General features: G+C 39.5%; 1 protein-coding gene across 3 annotated transcripts in view; it reads right to left on the bottom strand.

The window, feature by feature from the left end:
- LOC133419404 (leucine zipper putative tumor suppressor 2 homolog) overlaps positions 1 to 15,171 on the bottom strand; it is a 47,669-nt gene extending 32,498 nt beyond the window's left edge. For all 3 annotated transcript variants that reach the window (XM_061708564.1, XM_061708565.1, XM_061708566.1), the window contains exon 1: positions 14,969 to 15,171. The gene's annotated coding sequence lies outside the window, so the exon portion shown is untranslated. The remainder of the gene's footprint in view (positions 1 to 14,968) is intronic.
- Between the last annotated feature and the right edge of the window lie 988 nt (positions 15,172 to 16,159).

The raw sequence follows: 16,159 nt of genomic DNA, 5'->3' as shown, positions 1-16,159 counted from the left end.
TCAGGCACCAAGGAGAAACCCATCCAACCCACTAAGAAAGGGCTCGTCCCAGCTGACACACCTGTTGAATAATGTTTAAAGAATGGGACCGAGCAACATTTCTTTAACCTTGAACGAGAGCAAAGACCACATTTCTTAAGAAATGCTTAATTCAAGAACAGTATCCCTTAAACTTTGGAAGCAAAGGACACGGGATTAAATTTCATGAACAGTTATAATTTGTGGTTTCAAACTGAAGTTTTATGCATAACTACATCTTATTGAGTGACAGTAAATCAGGGAGGAAATAAAGGGGGGAAAAGAGGGAACATGTAAGCTTACAGTTCCTGAGTATGTTAACAATTAATTTTACATTGGGATTGGCAGACATCAGTTTAGAGAGGTGCCAGAAATACTTAAAAGAAAACTGGCAGGGATCAACCCTCTTCTATATGAAATGTGTATGTTTGCAGGCCAGAGCTTCAGGAGCTGCTGACCTGCAGCCCCCCCTCTGATCATCCCACTGCTGCTTCCACCTGCCTGTGTGGATGTCTGCTAGATGCCTGCTGACAACCTGACCTGCAGTCTCACCCTTTGACCACCTGAGTGTCTGCTGTCTACATCTGTTTATATAGTTATCTCTATAGTGCACCAGTTAATCATTGTGTCTGTGTCTCTCCTTATGATCCAGGTCCCACTCAAAGGTTTCTTCCCTCCTAAAGGGGAGTTTATCCATAGGTTTTTCTACCACTAGGGGAGTTTTTACCTGCCATTCTTTATGTTAATGTAATAATTGCTCGGGGTTTATGTTTTGGGTCTCTAAAAAGCGCCTAGAGACAACTTATTTTGTAATGGACGCTATATAAATAAAATTGAATTGATTTTATCAGAATTCATCAGCACCCCCTTAAAGCGACACTACGTAACTTTTCCAACTTAATATCATATTTCCAGAGTCATTGTGATGGTACATCAACTTCCAACAGGTTTAATGAACCTCTGTCATGGTCTGAGGGGTCTGTATCACCTACACTGGCACTATGTAACTTTGAGGAGCATGGTAGGAACCCTGCCACACTAAAAAACTACAAAATGTTACGACTTTGACTGCTTTACGGCATACGTCACTTCCCCCTCCTTCCCGATTCGCAGTCGAGACGAAAATGGGCGGGGCGTGGAGCTCAGAGCTCAGGAGAAGCTGGTAACCCGTTGCTGCGTTGTGGCTGCAGCAGCTCCACACAACAGACGTGGGGAAAAGACCCTAATGGTTTAACTTTTCAACGGTGTCCTGCTCGGAGGCAGAACCACGCAGGCCAAGTATCTGATATAACAAAGTAAAAGAGTGAAAGAGCCGTCGGCTCGCTTTGGATCGCAGCTGTAACGACCAAACACACAGTAAAGCATGATTTATGGTTCTGCGTTAAATCGACGCAGACCCACGGCGTAGGGTACGTGGCGACGCGCAACGTACGGTGCATGTCGCCGCGTACCCTACGCCGTAGGCTCTGCGTCGATTTAACGCAGAACCATAAACAGCCTTAAACCACAAACACTCACACAGACGGGCGTCGGATCAAAACACGGGTTTTATTCCCCACTTCGCCAGCTAAACGCAGTTGCTGGCCAGCTCTCTGCGGAGCAATTAACCCCAATCTTCAGATAAAACTAGTTTGTTGAGGAAAAAATATTAACTCTATTTGTAGCTGCAGAGGAAAAAAATAATCTCACGAGGAAAACAAAAATATTGCTCACGCCTCTTCAACATAATATAGCAGTCAAAAAAAAAGAAAAGAGAAGTTACAAAACATGTACTGTATGTTGTACTATTATACAAATTTATTGAAACACATGGCTCTTCAGGGATTCAGGGATCTCTTAGGGATTTCATATGGATCCAGACCGTTAATAATCATTATTTTCTCCATATACCGCTCCCTGGCTTCCTTGTTTAAGGTATCCCGGTAAATTCCAGTTCCTTTCCAGCAGTTTAACATCTTTTTTTGCGTTCCTTCTGTTCACTTGGTGAAACAGAAAAGCGTCCCGTGTTCTCTCATCAAAACAAATGCAGCGACGGGACAGGAGTTTTCCGGCAGTACGCGCTGGTGCTCATGGGAAACGTAGTGTTCTTTCTGGTAAAACACTACCGATTTTGTCCACAAGATGCCGCCAAACTCAGAAAAGCTGAAAGTTACGTTGTGCTGCTTTAAGGTTATTTCTGTGACTTCTGTCGTCTGTAAATGTTTAACTGGCAGTAAGATGCACAGACTGACATTATAAGTCATCCACATGCAGCCAAAACTAAACGGATCTATCGACATGGACCTCTGCTGGTGTCCTTTGGTATCTGGCCGAAGATACCCACAGTGAATAATAATAAAAGCGGCATTTGATTTGAAGTCCTATGGGATGCAGGGTGGACCTCTGGCAGATGAAAAACTCAATCCTTCAAGTGAACACGCTTGAGCTGAGAAGTCTGAACTTTTAGGATTAAAAATATTTACAGTTCTCTTACTAATCTTATTTTTCGCTAAAGTGTTCCCCCCTTTCAGATAAGGTTATTAATGTGTTATTTTTGAAAGCAACTCTTGAAACACCCACATCATCACATTTCTCAGAAATCCACTTAGTTTTTGTGGTCATTTTCATATCCTGTGACACTGTGCTTGTAAACATAAAACATAGCTTGAAATTAATATTAGTTTGCTAATCAAATTACCGACCCCCATTTTTGTGCTGCAGTTGGATCTTTTGAGACTTCTTTGCCAAGCAGACACCGTGAAGAGTGAGCGATAACTGGTAGCGGGGGAGGAGGACGCGTGTGAGAAAAATGAGTGGAAAATAAAAAGTAAGGAATGTAGCTGGAGTGAGAGTTGCTTTAAGCCTGCTTGGTACATCAGCACATATGAGCCTCCTGCAGCAGCTGTCAGTGTCGTGATCACATCAACTAGTGCTGCCATCACAGCTGCTCATGTCACACCCATCCTCTATCTTATTTTTAGAGCTTGTAATCAAACATGTACACTCTGGAATACCAACATGTATTATTTCCTTCAACCGCTACTGTGGGTCCTGCAGCAGTTATCTTTCTGAAATGTACGGTGGCCGAGACCCGCCATTGCTGAAAATAAAAGTAACGCTGCAAACAGAAACAATGCTGCAAATTAAATAAACGCTTAGGAAACAAAATAAATGCTGCAAACAAAAAGAAACGCCGCTGCAAATACAAGAAACGCTGAAAATATAAAGAAACCCCGCTGCAAATAAAATAAAAAACGACGCAAATAAAAAAGCCACAACGGAAGTGAATTACCGGGGACTGTTTTTGCCGATGCACCGGTGTTTTTATGTGAGAGGACACCGGTGTTGTTGTTTTTATCATTAATAATGCCAAGAATAATCTAAAGCGTGGGTAACAATAGTTATTTGGATGAATGTGAAGTTGAAGCTGTGTGTGGTGCTCAGGGACTTCTCCTCTCACATAAAAACACAGGTGCATCAGCAAAAACAGTCCCCGGTAATTCACTTCCGTTGTGGTTTTTTTATTTGCGTCGTTTTCTTTTTTATTTGCAGCAGATTTTCTTTATATTTGCAGCATTTCTTTTATTTGCAGCGGCGTTTCTTTTTATTTGCAGCGTTTCTTTAATTTGCAGCGGCGTTTGTTTCTGTTTGCAGCGTTTCTTTAATTTGCAGCTGCGTTTGTTTCTGTTTGCAGCGTTTCTTTTATTTGCAGCGGCGTTTGTTTCTGTTTGCAGCGTTACTTTTATTTGCAGCAGCGTTTGTTTCTGTTTGCAGCGTTTCTTTTATTTGCAGCGGCGTTTGTTTCTGTTTGCAGCGTTACTTTTATTTGCAGCAGCGTTTGTTTCTGTTTGCAGCGTTTCTTTAATTTGCAGCTGCGTTTGTTTCTGTTTGCAGCGTTTCTTTTATTTGCAGCGGCGTTTGTTTCTGTTTGCAGCGTTACTTTTATTTGCAGCAGCGTTTGTTTCTGTTTGCAGCGTTTCTTTAATTTGCAGCAGCGTTTGTTTCTGTTTGCAGCGTTACTTTTATTTTCAGCAATGGCGGGTCTCGGCCACCGTAGAAATGAGCATTACAGGAAAACAACCCTCTGTGATCCGTACCTGGCTCATGACAATCCTGCATCCCACAACTGCTTCAAAGGCTCAGGGGACTTTTGCATTCAGCGGTGCAGAGATTAGATCCAATGGTACCTGCTCTGTAAATCCCACCAAGCCCACGCGCTCAAATTTTAAACCAACAAGGCTCTGCAAAGTCGCCCCGACTGGCTCATTTCTAAGCAACAGAATGTTCGCCCTTTGAAAAGTCATTGTGCCGCTTGAGAAAAATATAATGCTTGTCCACAAATGTGTCTCTTCCACTGGGTTTGGCTTAATAAAAAGTCAAAAGTTTACAGGTTAACAACTAAACTAAAGATGCCCATCAATACAGTGTCAACTGGAACAATGTTCCATGTGTGGACTTTACTGAGGAGCAGCTGTTCTTCCCAGTCCTTTAAGCCCAAACGTCTTTACAGTTCCACAGGGCTGTAAACCCGGCGGGTGATTTAATGATGGCTTTTTCATTCTGGTGTGCACCATGCACATCTGCTTTTCCTTTCAGAGCTGAATCACGGGCGGTAATTTCCTCGGCCAAGCCACGGGAGAGACAATTCTGTCAAATCTAATGTCATAATAATTAAGCTTTCACAAGATAACTAAGAATTTACAACATTTCCCATTTCAGACACAACTTGGCAGCAAAATACTGCAGGGTGATAAATGAAGGTCAACGGCCATGTCTGCGGTGTTTACTATCAACTCTTTTTCCACATCATGAAAAGCTCCCACATTACTTTTATCTGGATGTGGGTAAAGTGTCCCAAATCACAGCAGTAACACATTAAGCTCATCCCATTTGTCCGATTCTGTCCTCCTGCCGCTGATTTAAAAATCAATTTCTGCAAAATACTCAGCAGGATGTCTTAATTCCTCTAATGCATCTAAAGAATGAGGAAGCTAGTTGAAGGAACTTTTAACGCACATTAGGGCTGGGCGATTTTGGACAAAAATAAAATCCAGATTATTTTCTCTGAAAACCCGATTTTCGATTTCGATTTTTTTTGGTAAAACTACAAAAGACAATGGAATAAATTGTTTCAAATATTTTATCTTTATTTTTAAAGAAAAATAGCAAACAAATTTCCCTATTGGGAATGAAGTGCAATTGAAAGATACTGTAAATCCTCCTTGAGTTTAGTAAAGTGACAACATTTACAATTTTCTTGACCAAACAAAGATGACTAGACGAGCTCTGTCTGTAATGCAGCCAGCTGCAAAAAAGGAAAATCCATTTTCCGATTTTCCTTTTTTTAACAATCGATTGTGATTAATAAATCCGATTTAGATTTAAAATCGATTAATCGCACAGCCCTAACGCACATTATATTCTACTGGTCATTTAATGCTCATCTTAAACTACCGGAAACTACCGGAGTCAAATTCCTTGTTGGACACTGTTCAAACCTGGCCAATAAAGCTGATTCTGATTTTGATTCTGATTCTTACAGAGAAAGAACAAGCTGTTGTAGTGGCTCCAGTCACACTGCACCTCTCTTTGCAACTTCTACTGTTTCTCCCTCTGATTCACACCGCTATAAATCTAGCCACACATGTGGCAACTTTCCAGGACCTACTCAGAAAGTTACTACAGGAAAAGAGGCAGCAGCATGGGTAACGTCTGAGGAATAGTGGGGTGCAAACATTTGGAAGTGATTAGGAAGTCTGAATGGATGGAGGAGTAAATCGAGGCAGCAGAGGTTTAACCTCCACTTCCCTTTAAAGGATATTAAACATTTACAGGAGGGAGAAATGTTTTATTTAATTACAGTCATCAGCAGCACTGGTGGGATTATTAAAGTACTGATACTGAATTTAAGAAACTAAAAAACAGATAAAAGCACATCAGTATCAGGGTCATGTCCATCTGTAAAGACTTTTCTAGATGCAGTAATCAGTGAGTTTTAGAAGTCAAACCCAGTCCTGACAGGGAAGGTGGATGAATAAATTCTCATGTTTCATTTAGGTTTCCAAGGATCTGTCTTCACACTAAATCAATTTTGTATAACTGTTGGAAAATAAGTTTTACTTCCTCTGTATGTCGATTTAATGGAAGCGTTTGGAACCAAAATACTAGCACCTTATGAGTAAGGTCGTTTTTTTAGAAGTGACCTTTTTCCCCAAAGAGATTCCAAGACGGCTAATTGATTGAAGAAGTTTAAAAATATAGTGGTATGGTCCACTTGCACTGAAATAGGGCCATTAATCATAGCACCAGGAAAAGAGGTGACAGAACATGCAATATAGGAGGTAAACGATGTCCACATGGCCATTGTGCTCTGCTCCTGAAAACTGGGACAAAGGAGAGGGAAAAAATGAATATATTAAATCACATGATGTGAGAAATGTGGGAAATGTGTACTCCATTTATTGCTAAATCCTCTGAATGGCTCTGGGTTGTGACAGATGCCACCTGCTCTGTTTAGGACAGACACTAGATTAAACAGAAAAGGGAGGGGGAATGATGATAATAATAAAAAATAGGTAACCCATTACCAGGCTCAGGAGCGGGACATCTCTGAACTCAACTCCTGCCTCGCTTTGACCTCAAACAGCTGCACCGTCCAGCTGTGCAGCAAACTCACAGCTAGCTAAGAATATCACCCACATCCTGGGGAGGGGTTACAAGCATGTCACTGGATGAGGACAGTTTAAAATCGATACTATTTCAATCAAGCTGCAGGACGTCCTCAGTTCCTGCACAGTAAAGGAAGTTACTGATACTAGGGATGGGCGGTATGGACTAAAAAATGTATCACGATCATTTCTGGCATTTATCCAGATAACGATAAAAATGACGATAAAAAAAATACCAATTCAACTCCACCTTTGTAACTATAAATCTATCACCACATTCAGTCTTTGGAGCCCCCAAATCATGTTTTCTTAGCTTATAAAATCACAAAGTAGAAAAAAATACAACTTGATAAATAAAAAACAGGACAAATTAATAAAAGTTCACTGAAAATAAAATCCTATCAGTGATGACGTCTTCTAATATAAATAAAATGTCCAAATTAACCTGTGGTTGGAACATGCCACAAATTAGATACTATTGCAATTTTTTTTCGTAATAGTCAAACGTTATATCAAAATGTAACAACCATTTCCTTCTGTTTTTGCAGACTCTGCACATAATAGATGATGTTTGCTCCTCGTGTCTCTTTTTAAATCCAAACCAGTTCCAGAGCTGGAGCCTCGTTTAACAACGAGCTCCTCGCTCTCAGATCCGCCTCCCGCCATGTTTGTTACACAAAAACATCATCAACGGGATTTTATCCTTTTTACCGCGAGATGACAAATTCTTACCGTGGGGAATTTTTTTGACGGTATATCATGAACGGTAAAATATCACCCATTCCTAACTGATACATTTGTTTATGATAACTCACTTGCTCTATAAAATAGTTCCAAAAAAGGCATTTTCAGACATCTTATTTCATCTAAACTGCATTATAAAAACCAAAAGGTATTCAGTTTATGATCATAGAAGACTAATATAACAAAATATTGATCTGCGTTTACTTAAATATGAAATTGGTCTAATAGTTTCCCATATAATTTTGCATCAAGGACATTACGAGACCATTTTTAGAACATTTGGATAAAAGATAATAGTAGTTGAGAGGATTTGTTTTTATTATACATCGTCAAACTTAAGCAGCGCTTTGATGACACGGCACTTATTTTCCTCACATCTTGTAAATCAGTACACGTTGTGATCTACCTGTGGCAGATATGATGCAAATGTTGGCCGTTCCGGTCACATGACCTGCTTCTCTGTTTACAAACCTGCAGAAGTGTTGAAGCAGCAACTAACACGGCAGCACATGGACTAAAACAGTAGCTGCTGGTTCACTTGCTAAGAAGACTTTTCTCTTCAATGGCTCTGTCATTTCCTTCCAAGTTGGATATTACGTTTGTAATTGAAATATTGCCTCATAATTAGTGGTGGGGAAAGAAATGGATATTGCAATATATTGTTGCGCTCTCTGTCGCAATAAATAATCGACAAACTGAAGGCAAATATCGATATTTTATTACAACACACATAATGGATTTACGCGGTTGTCACCGCACTATTGTTCATGCACTTTAATTAGTCCAGCTGTTCAGTGTTTATATTTACCAGCCTAGGAGGCAGTGAGGTTTATATACAAATGCACTTTCTTTGTACATTGTATGAAGTTTTGGCATTGAATAAATGCAGAACTACAGACGTTTTCCTTTTTATGGGTATTTTTTCTTTTTCAGTCACATATATCGTGATATATCGTTGATGAAATTTCTTAAAATATATTGAATATCGTAGATATTGTGTATCGTGATATCATCGTTATCGTGGGCCACATATCGCCACAGTATTGAATCGTGAGTTACTCGAGAGACAGCCCGATAAGAAAAAGCAGCAAGGGTCCAAATAAATGGTCCACGTCCAGGAAATATTTGGTTCCAGTGAACAAATCTGCATTTTGCTGGATGTGAACCTGGTTCTGGACGTTGACTCTTTGCTGGCTGACAGGTGAGGATGAGATTCTGCCATCTTGAATAGATTTGTTGTTATGGACGTCAGAATTCCCAGCATGCACCACTCTAGAATGTAAACAATGCCATTTTGGCAGTAAAGCAGAAGAGAGCGAGGAGGACGTTCCAGCAAACGGTAAAAACGATGCCCGATAGCTGTTGTGCACCGGGATACCAGAATATTAAAAAAAGGGGAACAGATAAAGCTTTTAATTGTACTCGTAAAGAGTCATAGAGGCGAGATAAATGAATTTATGCCATAAAACACGAATAAATAACTCCAGACTTTTGTACTTTTTGAGAGAATCCCCGGAGTAGGACGAAGGAAAGCTGATCAGGTAGTTGTAGATGTCGGGATATTGGAGGTCTGGCAGCTCCGTTGCAGTTTCGATGCTTTTAAAAAGTCCACCCCATTTATATTGAGTTTTTCAAGCTTAGCAACAGTTTTCTTTATCTTTTGGGTTTAACTTAGGGCTGGGTATCGATTAAAATGTCAAGAATCGATTTGATTCCAATTCTTAAGATTCAGAATCGATTATCATGATTCGATCCGATTCAATATTGATTTGGCTTAGTGTTATTTAAAATGTTTTTTGAGCTGTTGCCTGAATTATATGACTGTAAAATAACTAGTGAAATAATAATTTCACAATAATTATTGTGAAATAACTAAGAAATAAATAACTCAAACAGGCCTTTCAATGTCCATTTAAAGTGCAAAAAAGAAAGAAATTGCAACAGTTCATGCAGTAAATCATTTTATCTAATTTATTCTGTCACCACGCACACATATTGCCATGAAGCACCTGGCATTTTTCAGAAGTGTCATGACAAACTGTGTGTCCGACTACTGGGATTAAAGTTCACCGGGCGAAAATGATGAGGAAAAAAATTTAAAAAATCGATCTTTAGACATAAGAATCGATTTTTAGGAATTAATCGATTTAGAATCGGAAAATCAATTTTTTTCAACACAGGCCTAGTTTAACTGCGCTGAAAACTCTGTGGCTCTGAAGTTCATGATTACGCTGTGACTTTATGTGCACGAGCGGTTCTCTTTCCTGGCAAAATGGCGCTGTAAACAGAACAGGTCACGTGGGGTCCGGAGCTCTGTGCCATCCAGCCTCAACGAACCAGCGAGGCAGGGAAAGGTAACGCATCTAATGCCCTTTTCACACGATAAGTTTTGAACATTACTGCAGACCAACTCAGCTGAGGATGACCATGGTCAGATGGTCAAAGGAGGACGGTTTTATGTTTGATTTCCCATTTAAGTCTACAAATGTTGCTGCTACTTCTCTTTACCATCATGAGGTTTTCCAGTGAGAGCAAGCAACGTGCTGGGGAAGAGTGAAGCCTTGGCAAACTCCCAAAGGAGTTGTTAAACCTGCTAAAACTATTTCCTTATACAACAAACTTTATTAAGACAGACACGGGCCTCAAGTTGTTTTGTTTGTTCTTTTAACTGACTTTTACACATTGGAAGAACTTCTTGAAATTTGTTTTGGAGAGAAAATGTCAGCTCTTTAATCCAACATAATGTACATCCCTCAAGTCCTGCGGGCTGAGCCGTTTTGGAGGTTTGAACCTCCTCTAGAAGAACAAAGAACATCAAATAAATACTTGAAATTCTTATTTCAAAAGCATTTTGAGAGTGCCTAAAGCTTTTGGTCTCTGTAATTGTATTTAGATTACCATGTCTTCAACATCAAACTTTCAAAAATTCAGTCTAAACTTTCTTCACAGTCTTTGGTTTTAATGCAAAGATACTGTCGCAGCATAAGCTCCGGGTCAGAAAAAAATAGTTTTACACAACCACCACCTTCCCAATCATAACATGAATCACAATAAATAATCAGATTTGCATAATCTTTCTTAAAATGGATGTTAAAGAGTATACATTTGTGACGTGAGTTTAGAATCTAAATATAATCAGAGTACACTTGTAAAAGCAGAGCTGCTGCAGGTGATCCCTGCAGGAAAGTTGACCCTGCTAATGACCAAAATATAACTGTTGCATCACACGCAATTCACTTTTTTAATAAAGTTTAAAGACACATTAAAAACACACGATAAATACCATTAAAGCAGCACAATGTAACTTTCAGCTTTTGTTGAGTTTGGCGGCTCCTTTGGACAAAAGCGGTAGTGCTTTACCAGAAAGAACTACATTTCCCATGAGCACCAGCACGTACTGCCGGAAAACTCCTGTCCCCGTCACTGCATTTGTTTTGGGAGAAGATGGGACGGACTTTCAAAACTACTTTTCTGTTTCACCAAGTGAACAGACGGAATGCAAAAAAAAAGATTTTAAACTGCTGGAAAGGAACTGGAATTTACCGGGATACCTTAAACAAGGAAGCCAGTCAGCAGTATATGGAGAAAATAATGATTATTAACGGTCTGGATCCATATGAAATCCCTACTAAAGAGTGGAGCTCCACTCCGATAAAACTTTTATTTTCTTGGGTTTATTCGCTGCTTCGGCCATGATACCAGCTTCTGCTGAGCTCTGCGCTCCACGCCCCGCCCATTTTCGTCTCGACTCTCGACTACGAATGGGGAAGGAGGGGGAAGTGACGTATGCCGTAAAGCAGTCAAAGCCGTAAAAATGTGTAGTTTTTTAGTGTGGCAGGGTTCCTACCATGCTCCTCAAAGTTACATAGTACCAGTGAAGGAGATACAGACCCCTCAGACCATGACAGAGGTTCATTAAACCTGTTGGAAGTTGATGTTCCATCACAATGATGATGATGAAATATTAGATTAAGCTGGAAAAGTTACATAGTGCTGCTTTAAAGCCACCAGAGTCCACATTGTTTGGTCAACTTGCTGCATGTACAGACTCCCAGCGACCTGCAGTCCACCCTCTCCATCACTACTCAAGCTCATCTGGCACACACACCACTTTTACTTTTCTTGTATGTATAACTTAAAGACATTTCACGCATAGTTATATGAGATAAGATACATAGATAGCTAAGAGGTCCTGTCCACATGTAGATAATAAAGGTATAAGCTTGCAGCTAAATTTTGTGCCATAGCTCCTTGTAAAAATGCTCCCACGAGTCGCAGCATCAGGCATTTTGAAATACTGTACATCATCACTAATTACAGATAGCAGCTAGCAACAGGAGAGTAAATTTAACACATGACGGCACTTCATACACAAAGGAACCCGATATACACTGGATCAGCATTTCATTTGACGTGATGGGCCCTCGGCAAAACTAAATACAATGCTGTCCTCAGGTCCCTGACAGCTCCCGCTAAGTTTCCATTGTTTTCTTGTCTCCTAAAGTTTCCCTCTTTTTATTTGTTCAAGGAGGCGGTTTATGCAGTGCAGCACAAGGAACACAGGGCCCTGACCCTCACTTCCCACAGCTCAACGACAACACTCACAGCAGCAACACACAGAGGAATCCCTGAAAAATAACTTTCTTCTACCATTTTAGACTTTAAGAAAACATAATCCATGTGTGATTAGTCCTTGAGGCTTAAACCCTGCTTCTCTTACTCAGGAAAGTTCAGGAAAGTTCAGCCAGGAACTCATTAGATGTGTACCTATAAACAGATATAGCACACAACGATGAACTGGACAATGTCCGGTCAACTTTCCTGTCAGAGCACTTTTTCTACTGGTACAGATTGAAGAACGGACCCGAAAAAAGAATCTGATTTAATATTTGCCTCTAAGCAAAGAGAACTTTTCCCACCGCCACCATACTGTAAACATATAGAGCCATCCCAGTCCTGTCAGGGGGCTTGCAAAGCTCCTTGAGATGCTATCAAGCATATACATATATATATATATATATATATATATATATATATATATATATACATATATATATATATACAGACCCCTATATATATATATATATATATATATATATATATATATATATATATATATATACCGTATTTTCTGGACTATAAGCCGCACCTGTATATAAGCCGCATCCGCTCTATTTGTAAAAAAACAATAAAAAAAAGATATACAAGCCGCACCTGTATATAAAAAAAAGATATGCAAGCCGCAAATATTTATGTTGTTAGATTAGATATTTACTACATGTACAGAACCATTTTGAACTGTAAATGATGTACATGTTTTTACCTAAATAGTTCCTTTCCTAACAGTGTCTTTTAACACGGCAGCAACTTTGCTGATTAAAACTGGACGGAACCAAGAGAAAATAACCAGTATTTATTTATCTATTTATCTGTTTGAAATCTGCTTCTACTTCTATCTGCTAAAGAAGAAGTAGTGTATTCTTCTTTGCATTTATTTTGTCTTAGTTTTTATTCTAATTCCGGTTAGAGCGCCCGAGCGGTGGAAGAAAAAAATCCACAGAATAGCTGCACCTTTGTATAAGCCGCATGGTTCAAAACCTATGAAAAAAGTAGCGGCTTATAGTCCAGAAAATACGGTATATATATATGTATGTTGACATCAGAAATGTGCTGAAGATGTAAAGAGAAGCTCACCACTGAGAATACATGTCTAGCAGTCGAGCTCTCACTGACAACGCTCCACGCTGAACCCATTTTAATCCCCTCTGTGGGTTTTTGAGCTGAAGGGAAGCCTTTACTTTGACATGCTCGCATCTTGGACCAAATCTTTATAATAGATTACACGAGGAGCTGAATTCAAACAAAAACAATGCTATTTTTAATCCTATTGATTTAAATTAGCAGTCAAGGGAATTTTTCATGTAAACACATTAAAACGCTGCTGCGTCAGCAAGTGTATGATACTGATCTACAATTACCAACAACTGAATTTGCATAAAAGCCTGACTTTCACTTGCGTTTCCTGGAGTTTCTGGCCTGCACCTGTCAGTGCAACAACGCGGTGAAAGTCCCTCGCTGTGGAGCAAGGAGTGGTTGCACTCGGCATCAGAAGGGGAATGCCATCCATTTCAAGAATTTTCTTGTGTTATTGCTGTGCCCTAGGGCAGGTCAGCAAGAATGCACAAAAAAACAACCTTATACAAGCGTATGTGTTGTCACATGGATGTAATATCTGTCACCGTCACCATATATATTGAATGGGGAGTTGAGTTTGTTACACAAAACTCCTACACTCACAACACAGAGCTAAACCGTCAACTCTGAGTGCATTTTCTACCTGCAACAGAGGAAGCAACCCATTTTGGAGAGCAGAGACAAGGCCTGTGTTGAAAAAATTGATTTTCCGATTCTAAATCGATTCTCATATTAATTCCTAAAAATCGATTCTTATGTCTAAAGATCGATTTTTTATTTTATTTTTTTTTTCTCTCATCATTATATTTTCACCCGGTGAACTTTAATCCCAGTAGTCGGACACACAGTTTGTCATGACACTTCTGAAAAATGCAGGTGCTTCATGGCAATATGTGTGTGTGGTGACAGAATAAATGAGATAAAATGATTTGTTTACTGCATGAACTGTTGCAATTTCTTTAATTTTTTGCACTTTAAATTGATACTGAAAGGCCTGTTTGAGTTATTTGTTTCTTAGTTATTTCACAATAATTATTGTGAAATTATTATTTCACTAGTTATTTTACAGTCATATAATTCATGCAACAGCTCAAAAAACATTTTAAATAGCAATAAGCCAAATCAATATCGAATCAGATCGAATCAAATCGTGATAATCGATTCTGAATCTTAAGAATCGGAATCGAATCGATTCTTGACATTTGAATCGATCCCCAGCCCTAGCAGAGACCCAAGTGATGTTATATCTGTATGATGCTTAAGCCATGAGCTTTAAACTACACACTTTGATGGCTCTGTCCCACATCAGGAAAATCAAATGCCTACAGAATGTGGTGCAAAAGGGATATACATTGTAACACTTTCCCACAATACACATGGCTTACAACAGATTCTTACAGTAGTAATTAGAAGCCTCAGTTCTTAAACCAGACACAGAAAGAAATGAGCAGTGTGTGAGAGCATGAAGGTCCATGATAACAGAAGTGATTTATGAAGTGGAAGGAAGCTGACGTCTGAGCAGGAAATGAGAGAGATTATTCTGCAAGAGGCACTTTGTTATGTCTATAACCCAACAAACCTGCACTATCCGCTTAAACGTCCAATCACTACAGCTAGTACTAACGGGGGCTTTTTACATTCTTGGAAAAACTTCCTATTAATATATTATTGTTTAACCAAAGACAGAAAGCAGATTGAGGAATAAACCTCAGAGGGGGACGTTTCTTTCCAGTACTCATAAACTTGACAAAGTCCTAACAGCATGCACGTATAGATACTTAAACTCCAATTATTGACAGCTATTACTTTAAACAGTAATTAGTTAGAGTGTTTGTTTAGTTACAGATGAATCTGGTGCAGCTTACCTTGTACAGCAAAGTGGATGTTGCTCTTTCTGTAAAGTCTGTTGGGAAAATATGGAAGCGACGGCGTTTTCCTTCCTTTTAAACATTCATATCCGTAAACAAAGTAACTTTATGAGAGTATATGTTGATAAAGCCAGCCAGGTTGGATGTGTTGCTTCAGTGCTCTGACCTGCTGTGGTACTAGATGCGCTGTAGTCGCGGAGACAGAACTGCTCTGAGGACCAGGACACTTCCGGTGGCGGGTTTCAAAATAAAATAACTTCACAAAACATTCAATCTTCTTAACCCTTAAACAGGCAGGAGTGGAAAATGAGTTGTAAAAAATAATTTAATGTCACTACTTATCTCATTTTAAAACATTTCCACAATTATTTTTTTTTTTTTTTGTATATTTTAGATTTTATGAGTTGTATCTCCCAAGATACGTTGTCCTATTAAGGTATAAACGGAGTCAAAATGGTAAACATTTCAATGTTTAATTTGATGAACAGATATTATACATTGTTGTTTTCTCTGGTCATTTACATCATACATACTAATTTTAAAATTGATTTCATCCAGTTTTACCAATGCAACCTCCAGCATGAATGTCTTTCATCACCTTTTGGTCTATAAAAAGTAACGTAAAAACAAAACTGATTTAAAAAGGACAAGGCACATACAAATGAACTACAATGCCTCTCACTTCCTCTCTTTATTCTCTTTTTGTGGAATATTTGGAAGCAGTTGCGTTGGCTTTTCCCAGTGACGATGCACAGACGAACACCACATTTCTGACAGTAGATTGTTGTCTGTCCATCTGAGGAAAACCTGCACCTTCCCTTGTCAATAAAAACCGGGAAGTGATCCACTTGATCATAGCGGACATCAGCCACAGGTCTTGGGGTTGTTGGTCTTTGGATGCATCTGGTGGGACTGTGCACATCCTCCTCCCTTCCCTTGGAGGGCCTTCCCTTCTTCTTTCCACCGTTGATAAGTGCATCTGCAACCTCCAACCTGAATGTCTTCAGCTTTTTGTGCTTTTGCATACCAAGGCTTTTGGCATCTCGGCGATACAGCAGCCATCCATTGTTGATGGCTATATCAGCCATTTGCCAAAAGAGGCACATGTACCACCGGTGTGATTTTGCAGGGGTGCGGTACAAGGCCACCATCATGTCAGCACGGTCAACTCCTCCCACGTGGACATTG

Source organism: Cololabis saira, chromosome 19 (genome assembly GCF_033807715.1).
Source record: "Cololabis saira isolate AMF1-May2022 chromosome 19, fColSai1.1, whole genome shotgun sequence".
NCBI lineage: Eukaryota > Metazoa > Chordata > Actinopteri > Beloniformes > Belonidae > Cololabis > Cololabis saira.
Note: the sequence above shows the minus strand (reverse complement) of the source record. Positions and strands in the feature narration are given on the sequence as shown.